This window comes from Pongo abelii, chromosome 10 (genome assembly GCF_028885655.2).
Source record: "Pongo abelii isolate AG06213 chromosome 10, NHGRI_mPonAbe1-v2.0_pri, whole genome shotgun sequence".
NCBI lineage: Eukaryota > Metazoa > Chordata > Mammalia > Primates > Hominidae > Pongo > Pongo abelii.
In genome coordinates, this window is record NC_071995.2 from 129,014,245 (window position 1) to 129,024,197 (window position 9,953).

The window sequence follows — 9,953 nt, forward strand, 5'->3', positions numbered from 1 at the left end:
CTCCCAGAGGGAGTGATCCCCAGAGAGAGCAAGAAGGAGACTACCCTGGCTTTCATGACCTAGTCACAGAAGTCACACACCATTGCTTCTGCCATGCTTTATTTCTTAGGAATGAGTCACTGAGTCTGGCCCACGCTCAAGGGGGAGGAATTAGTTTTCACCTCTTGAAGGGTGGAACATCAAATAATGCGTTATATTTTAAAGCCACCAGAGATCTCTTTAGAAAATGGGGCTCCACATTGGCCCATGGGGCTAGTGAGCTGGTGAAGGGATCCCCCTCCACCCCCGAGGTGGGAGGGACCTGCAGAAGCTCAGTGAGGTCACGTGATGTGCACATCTCCACTCGACATGAGACACTATGGAGATCAGGTGCCGTAGTGTTTTCCCTCCTCCCTGTGCTTTGAGCAGTTTCTAGTCATTTCCTTGTCATCCTCACATTGCTATGAACACTTAGTAATGTGAACACAAACCTCCCAGTGGACTCACATGCTCAGAGGGCACTCAAGACTGGGGGAAGCAATGCAATCACAACAGCATAAATATTCCTGAAGTCTGGGAGCCTCAAGACAGAAACTAGGTCACCAGGGCCTGCTAGTCCGGAGGAGCTGGTGTGCTCCCTTTAGTGTGCATGTGAATAAAGACACCATCAGAGATATTCCTAGGGGCCACAAATTCTCCTGCATCCTAGCTTGCTCCTCCGAAGGGAGGGTCAGATGACGTGTGCAGCCTGGCCTCAGAAAGCTTGTAGGCCAAGTCGAATAGTTGCAGATGGGCGGGGATGTCCAGAGTCTGTTGCTCTGGAACAGTTGCTTACAAGTCAATGTATGTCTTTCATTCACCCGCAAAACCACACCATGCAACTCCTATGAGCAATGAAATAAGAACAAGTAATAAGAGACAGTAACCAGGAGATCTGGGACAGAAACAGCCACGTGGAGCTGTAATCGCAGTGGATGCTGTGAAGGAAGGGCGTTGAGTAAAGGGACAGAAAGTGACAGAATGTGTTTCAGGTGGGATGGCCAGGGAAAGCCTTGCCCCAGAGGAGGCCTTCAAGCAAAGGCCTGGTGGGTGGGGGGTTAGGGCTGGAGCAGCTAGGTGCCTCCCAGGGGCAGATGAGGACCTCACAGGCCCCCACTGGGACTTCAATTGTGTTGTAAACGTGGTTGGGAATGGTGGAGGGGTAGAGGGAGCAGGACCTGTTCTAAGTTTTAGAGGAATTGCTCCCAGCAGAAAACTGGCTTTCAGGGCAAGAATGAGAGCAGGGAGACCAGCAAGGGGGTGTGGTCTAGAGAGGAGGATGAGTCTGAGATGGGGAGACAGAAGTGGAGGGAGACTTCGGTTCAACGGGGATCTTTTTATAGGAAAGGATGACAGGAGTTCCTGATCGATCCAAAAGACAAAAGACAGTGGGTGCAGATTCTGCTGGGATCATCCAGGGCCACAGGGTAGTAGGAGAAACTTCTAGAAGACAGAACTGAGACGGTTTAAGGGATGTCACACGAAAGAAGAGTTATAGTGTGCAGTAGCTCATCCATTCCTCCCCATGACCCTATGAGCTCGGCCCTGCCATTGCACCCATTTCCCAGATGAGGACACTGAGTCCTAGAGAGGTTAAGTGACTTGCTTATGGTCACAGAGCAGGAGGTGGCAGAGCCAGGGCTCACATGCAGGTATCTCAGGGAAGGACACCCAAGCTCTAAAAAAAAATTTAAAGGATACACTGTCATCCTATTTACTAACAAAATTTAACAAAATGAGACGACAATATTCCTTCTCCAGATGCTGTGGAGTAAATGCAGGATGAAGTCACATTTTCATAATTTTAAAACAGTTCCTAAGATCATCAGTCAGCAAAGTGAAGAACGAGAACCTATTGGAAGGTTCCCTAGGACCTTTCTGTGAATGTCCTGCATTTTCTTTTGCAATACTTTCCATCTCTGGTAAAGTAGATCTGCTTTAGAAGTACTTTATTGTGTTTTGTTCCTGATTATAAAAGTAATATGTATTCATCCTAGAAATAATCACTACTTACAGTTTGGTGTATTTCCTTCTAGTCTTTTTTCCCCTAAAGCATACGTAAGTGCTTATTTTTGCATATGTAACTTAATACGCATTATAGTGTGTGTCCCATGAAAAGCATGTCTCAAGGAAGCGAGAAGTTGTCTTTGCAAACCCTGATGAGGTGTGAGAGCCCTGGCCAGTGCCAGACAAAGGCAGTCCTGGGAGCCCTCTAAGAATGGAAATCCTGCCCTAGTGGCCCCACAGCTCTACACGCAGACAATATCCATTAGCTTTTCCTCTTTTACCAGAGAGATTACATCACCATCTACACATTTTTTTTTGATTGCTGTTATAGACTATTTTTGAAACAGTTTCCAGACTTCCTGTAGGCTGTTTGTTTTGTAAACGCTTATCCATCTGTCCTTCTCCTTGACTAAATGGGTCCAGGAAACACCCATTCTTTAGGAACACTCCCCCGTCTACCACTGGACTTTATTTAATGTGGAGCTAGATCTATATAAAGCAAAATAAAAATACACAAAATGAAAGTGATAGTGATAAGGATGGTGGTGGTCATGGTAGCTGCCAATTTCAAACACAAGTCTACGCCAGGTACAATGTACTAGTCCATTCTCACGCTGCTATGAAGAAATATCCACGACTGGATAATTTATAAAGAAAAGTGGTTTAATTGACTCACAGTTCTGTATGGCTGGAAAGACCTCAGGAAACTTACAATCATGGCAAAAAAGGAAGCAAACGTCCTTCTTTACAAGGCGGCAGGAGAGAGAAGTGCTGAGCAAAGGGGGGAAAAGCTCCTTGTAAAACCATCAACTCTCTTAAGAACTCACTCACTATCATGAGAACAGCATGAGGGCAACCGCCCCCATGATTCAATTACCTCCTACCAGATCCTCCCACGACATGTGGGGATTGTGGGAGCTACAATTCAAGATGAAATTTGGATGGGGACACAGCCAAAACATCATGCAGTTTTCAGAGTTTGGCATGCATTTGGTTATTTAAGAGTCATCACGATTTCCTTTTTCTCAAATGAGGAAACTGAGACATAAGCCCTTTGCCTAAGGCCACATAGTTGGGAAGAGCCATAAATCAAGTAACTAGTCTCTGCAATTCTCAAACCCAAGCTCCTAATCACTTATATAAATATTACCTCCAATGAGATAAAGAGAAAAATAGAGAAAAACGACAGACATCGATTCAAAAAGAGAGAGAGATGGCAACGGAGACATAGGTATAGGATGCCTCTTGGGTTAGATGACCATAGAAGACAAGAGATGTGTCTGTGCACAAAAGCTGATGGTCCCAATGCACAAGAGTCACCCCCACACACCAGGTTGTTACACAGTAAACTTGGGCAGAAGGTGAACAAATGCCAAATGAATGAGTTACTAAAGTTACCAGGAGGGCGAGATCAATAAGGGTTTGGGGTACAGAAGAAAGACTTATTAGAGGAGGTGGCCATGAATCTAGCTTTGGGGAATGGAGAGGTCTTAGGACAAGAAGGAAATCCTTTGATATTCTTCCACTGAGAGATGGAGTCTTCCTCTCCTACCCTTGAATCTGAGCCAGCTTGTGATTGGGTCCACAAAGCTGGTGTAGCTTCCACCTCATTTGCTGGAACATTCATGGTTGGAGCCCTTGGCTGCCGTGTAAGATGTTCAACTGCCTCATAACTGGAGCTTTCACATGAAGATGCTCTGATAGACAGTCCCAGCTGAGCCCAGCCTTCCAGTGAAAGGTTTCAGAGCAAGAACGTTTTCAGTTCAGCAGCATATTAATAACCACCTGAGCAAGATGCAATGAAAAAAGCATGATGATCATTTAAAAACGTATTTATAGGGAGGCTGAGGCAGGAGGATCACTTGAGCCCAGTGAACAGGTCTCAAAAAAATGTGTACACACACGCACACACACGCACACATATATACATATATGTACTTATATACACATATATATTTCTGCATAATCTGTTCTCACAGTCAGAGTTGGCGCCATTGGAACTAATTATTGTGACTTAACTCCTAATGAGTTTACTTTTCTCGCGTTACAAGAACTCTGGAGGCAGGACTATTCCAGCTGCTCTGAACCAAGCTCCTCTTCTACCCTTGCACTGCTGTACTTATATGTGACTTTGTCTTCATGGTTGCAAGGTGACTGGGCATTGCCATCATGTTTCAGAAGGTGGAAGTCCAAGGTCTAACCGACAACCCGATCAGCCTACACCCCTGAGAAGAGTTTCCCTGAAAGCTCCACCCCAAAACATCTGCTTCTATCTCATTGGTCAGATTTGAGTCACATGACTTCCTTAACCTGCAAGGAGTTCTGGGAAATTGAATGCTTAAGGCACATTGTGCTCCCAAACCAATTGAGCTTCTGTTGGGAGGAGGAAGAAGAGACTGAATATTGTTGATTTTTCCTTTGACATTATTTTACTAGTTTATCCCATTGGAATTAAACTCCATGGAAGCAGGAATCCTGTGCTTCCTTCTCTGCTTTCTAGGGACCTGAACAGTGCCTGAGACATAGTACATGCTCAATAAATATTTGCTGCATTTTGTCAATTAAATCCATGCCAAGGCTCGCGGCAGTCGGGACTCGAAGGTCAGGCAATTAAGAAGAGTGAGATGAGGTTGGAAGGGAGGCTGGGGCACCCTTCAGTGCCCAGCTCTGAAATACCAAGAAAGTACAAACGCAGAAACAGTAAATATTTTTATGACTCATGAGTCAGGAACAAACTCAGGTCAGACTGGTTGCAACAAATCTAGAGAAAAAGCACATCATGCTTCAGAAATTCATTTAAAGAAATTAGAGCAATGGGGCAAAAAGGCCCCAGGAGTCTGCTTTCGGTCTTCCGCGTGGGGTGATCGCCTGTTTCCTTCTCTCAGATGTCCTTCTGAGTCGGGTTTGAAGTAGATTGCTGCCGAGAAGCAAGTCTTCAGAGGCTAATTGATTTCACTCTTGGGAAAATTATCCTGACATTCAGCCTAAAGTTTCCTTTCCTTTCATCCCCTTGCTTCTAATAATGCCTCGTTGGATCAGCATGAAAAATTGGTATCCCTCCCTGATGTTTACCCTGGATGACCCTTATCAAGTCAGCCTTCATCATCACAACCCAGGCAGTTTAATGCTTGCAGTGGAGGACCGTGACCTGCTCCAGAGCCTGCTAAACCACTGGTGGGTGGAATTGAGAGGAGGCTGGGAAGCTACCAAAAGTAATTAAACATAATTTGGTTACAGGTTATAATTATGCCCCAGCTGCATGACATTCTTCCCAGCCACACAGGGGGCTATGGACACACTCCCTGTGGCTCTAGAAGGGGGATTCAGGAATTCCAGAGGTAAGGAGCTGGTGAGAGGGTCAATGATGGCAAAAGCTGAGAGTAGTGATGAAATTCTGAATACAGGGCTTATGATCCTCTTGAGTAAGCTCAGGGAGAGCAGGTGAAAATGGAGGAGAGACAGGTGAGGAGTGCAGCTGGCATCATCATGGATCCCACGGGTCCCTCATACTCATGGACTCAGCCATCACTTCCTGGAGTATGCCCTATAAAGTTCTCCACTAGGGATTGCAAAGGTGAATGCCTTGTTGGCTGACCTAGTAACATAATGAGAGCATAGTCTGGGTTGGGAGGGAAGGGGTGCCCTGTCTACACAGAGTGCTGTTACCTAGGCCCCCAAGAGTCACCATCACAAGTGAGGATGCAAAGGGGTAAATATTGGATGTTTCCAAGAAAAGGAGACAGTCAAAATGTTTACTTGAAATTGAATGGTTTATAACATTAGACAATTTTTAAGATTCGAACAGTGCATGTCAAGCAAATATTCTAGGATAAATTTGGTTCAGGTACCACCAGCAGGCACTCCCTGGAGGTGCTCCTACCCACCCAGTATCCATTTTGATTTAGGAGGCACATGCCCTGGGGAAGCCTTTCTACTTCAAGAATGAAGGGAGTTTTTTGAATTTTGTTTTGTTTGGCTTTCTCCTGAGTTTAAGTGATCCTCCCACCTCAGCCTCCCAATAGCTGGTACTACAGGCATGCACCACCATGGCTGGACAAATTTTTTTTTTTTTTTTTTTTGAGACGGAGTCTCACTCTGTCACCCAGGCTGGAGTGTAGTGGTGCAACCTCGGCTCACTGCAAGCTCTGCCTCCCAGGTTCACGCCATTCTCCTGCCTCAGCTTCCCAAGTAGCTGGGACTACAGGCACCTGCCACTGCGCCCGGCTAATTTTTTGTATTTTTAGTAGAGACGGGGTTTCACCATGTTGGTGAAGGCTGATCCTTGAATTCCTGGGCTCAAGTGATCCTCCCGCCTCAGCCTCCCAAAGTACTGGAATTACAGGCGTAAGCCACCACACCCGGCCCCTCCTATGGGTTTTAAGTTAAAATAAGATATCTTACATTTGTGCAACACTTGTGCCTTTTAAAATGCTTTAGTATCTTTCATCACATTCATTCTTCACAAAATTAGAGGTAGACTGCGTCGTCCAGGCATGGTGGCTCACACCTGTAATCCCAGCACTTTGGGAGGCTGAGGAGGGTGGATTACCTGAGGTCAGGAGTTCGAGACCAGCCTCACCAACATGGTGAAACCCTGTCTTTACTAAAAATACAAAAATTAGCCTGGCATGGTGGCAGGTGCCTGCAATCCCAGTTACTTGGGAGGCTGAGGCAGGAGAATTGCTTGAACCAGGGAAGTGGAGGTTGCCGTGAGCCAAGATTGTACCAGTGACTCCAGCCTAGGCAACAGAGTGAAACTCTGTCAAAAAAAAAAAAAAAAAGAGGTAGATTTAGTCATCTTTTTGTCAGATAAAACATAAGCAACTTTAGGGACTTGGATGACACCCAGTCAACACAAGGTCCATGTCTAAAGCCAGGTAGCCTGTCCATCCCTGAGAGTAGAATTCAGCAAGCTACAGACTCTTTCCAAGTCATGTGAAGACTCCTAATGCCAGTTCTTTCCTTCTCCACCACACCAGACATCTTTCTATTATTTATTCTCATGAAATAGACAAAAGAAGACCCAGGGAGTCCTTGAGACTGATACACAGAGCTGTGGCTAGCATTCTCCAGTCCATTTTCTATGGCCAATGACATATTACCAAGTTGGGTCAGCCCTGATTCCTTAGAGTCCAGCCCCTATAACAGTGAGCATTCTTTGCTTGTTGCAACATCTTTGTCCAATTAAAGCAGTCCATCTACTGGAACTATGTGAGAGAGCTCTCATCACCAACAGCAGGGCTGGCTGACTGGACTTGGGGAAAGAAGGTAGCTCCCAGGGATTTCTGCAGCAAGAAGAGCTTGAGGGTCCCACCAACTGCCTCTGGGATTCACCTGCTTAAATCCATTTTTTTTTTTTTTTAGACAGAGTTTCACTCTGTCGCCCAGGCTGGAGTGCAGTGAGCAGTGAGTGCAGTGGTGCGATCTTGGCTCGCTGCAACCTCTGCCTCCTGGGTTCAAGTGATTTCTCCTGTCTCAGCCTCCAGAGTAGCTGGGATTACAGGCACCTCCCACCACAACTGGCTAATTTTTTTGTATTTTTAGTAGATACGAGATTTTGCCATGTTGGCCAGGCTGATCTTGAACTCCTGACCTCAGGTGATCCACCCGCCTCTGCCCCTCAAAGTGCTGGGATTACAGGTGTGAGCCACCACCACGCCTGGCCAAATCCAGTGTTTTAATTTGCCCTGGACAGCACCACTCAGATTCAAAAGTCATGGGAGGAAAAGTTGGCCAAGTTTGTATCAAGTGCCCGTGCCTTGGTTAGAGGAGGCAGGGCAAGTTGCAACATCAATTTGCGCTTTCTCCCGCACTCTGCACCTCTCAGCTGACTGGAATGGTGGATGCCCGAGGTGATCTTGGAAGCACATGTTAAAGATGGAGGAGACTCACTTAGCCTGGGGCCCCACAAGACCACATGGAGCAGACCGTCCTGCCTCCTCGTGCCTTGTCTATTACATGAATGAGACACAAACTCCTTGGAGTTGAGCTATTGATTCTGTGGCCCATTTGTTACAGCAGCTTGATCTATCTTAAGCAATAAATGCTGTTACTAAAATATGTGTGAGCTGTGGCTCAGTGGCCAGAAAACAGCAAGTATCCACTATACTCACAGAAAAGAAACGAAAGTGAACGTTTAGGCCGGGCATGGTGGCTCACGCCTGTAATGCCAGCAGTTTGGGAGGCCGAGGCAGGTGGATGACTTGAGGTTGGGCGTTCGAGGTCAGCCTGGCCAACATGGTGAAACCTCTTCTCTACTCAAAACATAACAATTAGCTGGGCATGGTGGCGCACACCTGTAATCCCAGCTACTTGGGAGGCTGAGGCACAAGAATTGCTTGAACCCGGGAGGCAGAGCTTGCAGTGAGTTGAGATCATGCCACTGCCCTCCAGCCTGGGTGCCAGAGCAAGACTCTGTTGGAAGAAAGAGAGAAAGAGAGAGAGAGAGAGAGAAAGGGAGGGAGGGAGGGAGATGCTTTGTGTAATTCATTGCGTTAGGAAGAATTTGGCCGATTTGGGGAGCTGGAAGACCCAGCTTCTCAAGTGTCATCTGTAGCAGGTCACATGTAACCCAGGTAGATGAACCTAAAAGGCGCCAACTACGGATATCACTGGGTTCTCTCTTCCACATCCTCCCCGGCTCCCTAGCTGGTCTGTGAATTCTAGTGAATCCTGACTAACGGGGCTGTTATCTCGGCTAAGCATTCTGATTCTCCTCCTCTGGGCACATGATTTTGCCTAATCCAGTGATAACAGAAGCTAAAGGATTTACACACCTTTTCCCTTGCCCTTGAGGTTACTAAAAAAACATAACTCAGGAAACTTGGCCCCACTGGGGAGCTGACACTCTGACACAGAGACACAAGATCTTTTTGAAAGCTTGTGGGAAAATCAGAAGGAGAAACGGCTGGCCCGTGCGAGCATTCCAAGCCCAAATACAATAATGAATTTTGCACACATCAGTGGGTTCTGACTCTGTTGCCAATTAAACCCTCTGTGGGGGGGATGCAGTCCACTTAATCTTCCCTGCCAAAGACACAATCCCCTCCCCCAATACCGCAGTGATGGGGGCAGGGGGCTGTAAAAACCATGCTGTGAAGACAACCCAAATTCTACCTACTTTTCCAAAGTTTTGTCATTCCTGACTCTGCGCATCGGTAAGAAATGACCAGATAAACTGAAAGGAATGAGCCTCTCACTTACCTTTTTTGACAGAAGTTGGAGTCTGTGTATTTAAAATGCCCGAAAATGAATAGTCCAGCCCCACACAGGGTAGGTGTCTTGTGTGACAGGAACTCAAAGGGAGCTTCTGAAATGATAAGGAAGGGGATTGGGAGTTACCAGTGTTACGGCATGAAGTGTCGCTAACAATGTCATTCAGAATCAAAAGGTGGCTGAGTTTTCTTTCTTTCTTCCTTTTCATAAATAATACTAGCCAACAGATTATAAAGTCAAAAATTATATTTAAAACAATCCTCTTTAAAAACCCAGATTAATAAAAAAAAAACAGTGGCCCCAAGTTTAGCGACTGTGCTGAGCTAGGGGCAAACTGATCATACAGAAAAGCCGTGCTTTGGAAACAGGGCATTCTGGCTCCATCTCAGCCCTGCCCTGGGCTGGGCACCGGCGGCCACAGAGCCTCAAGTTTCCAGCCTGTAAAATGCAGACAGTAATTCACAGACACTGTGATGCTTCTGGCACATTGACTGTGGGCTTATAACTGTGAGCTGCCATCCTCATTACAACAAGGATGTTTAAACAGCATTCCCCTGCATCTCGTATGAGGACTTAGTTCACTAACTCCCTTTGCTTGTAGAGAAATGTCTATGGTTGGCCTGGTAAAGTCTGACAGAAAAGAAATAAATATTAACCAGCTTTTTATAGTATTGCTATTTACACATGCATAAGAAATTTCATAATTACTTTAT

At 46.1% G+C, this 9,953-nt stretch overlaps 1 long non-coding RNA gene across 1 annotated transcript in view; it reads right to left on the reverse strand.

Annotated features, from left to right (window-relative positions):
• Positions 1-9,405, reverse strand: part of LOC129049281 (uncharacterized) — a 52,071-nt gene extending 42,666 nt beyond the window's left edge. Inside the window, exon 1 of the long non-coding RNA XR_010135853.1 lies at positions 9,229-9,405. This is a non-coding gene — a long non-coding RNA (uncharacterized LOC129049281). The remainder of the gene's footprint in view (positions 1-9,228) is intronic.
• Between the last annotated feature and the right edge of the window lie 548 nt (positions 9,406-9,953).